We start from the raw sequence: 206 nt of genomic DNA on the forward strand, positions 1-206 counted from the left end.
CTGGGTCATTTGTTCAGCCGCTTCCATGACATGTCATACCACTGTTATGCCGATGATACACAGATCTACTTTTCTGCGAAACCCAATAACCTGAATCAACTGTCCTCTCTCCATGAGTGCTTAGCTGCCACCAAAGACTGGATGTCTCTTAATTTTCTCCACTTAAATCCTGACAAACTGAAATAATTTATTTGCCCCCTGATAAA

The sequence above is a fragment of the Morone saxatilis genome, unplaced genomic scaffold (genome assembly GCF_004916995.1).
Source record: "Morone saxatilis isolate NCDOM2014 unplaced genomic scaffold, NCSU_SB_2.0 Contig12, whole genome shotgun sequence".
Classification (NCBI taxonomy): domain Eukaryota; kingdom Metazoa; phylum Chordata; class Actinopteri; family Moronidae; genus Morone; species Morone saxatilis.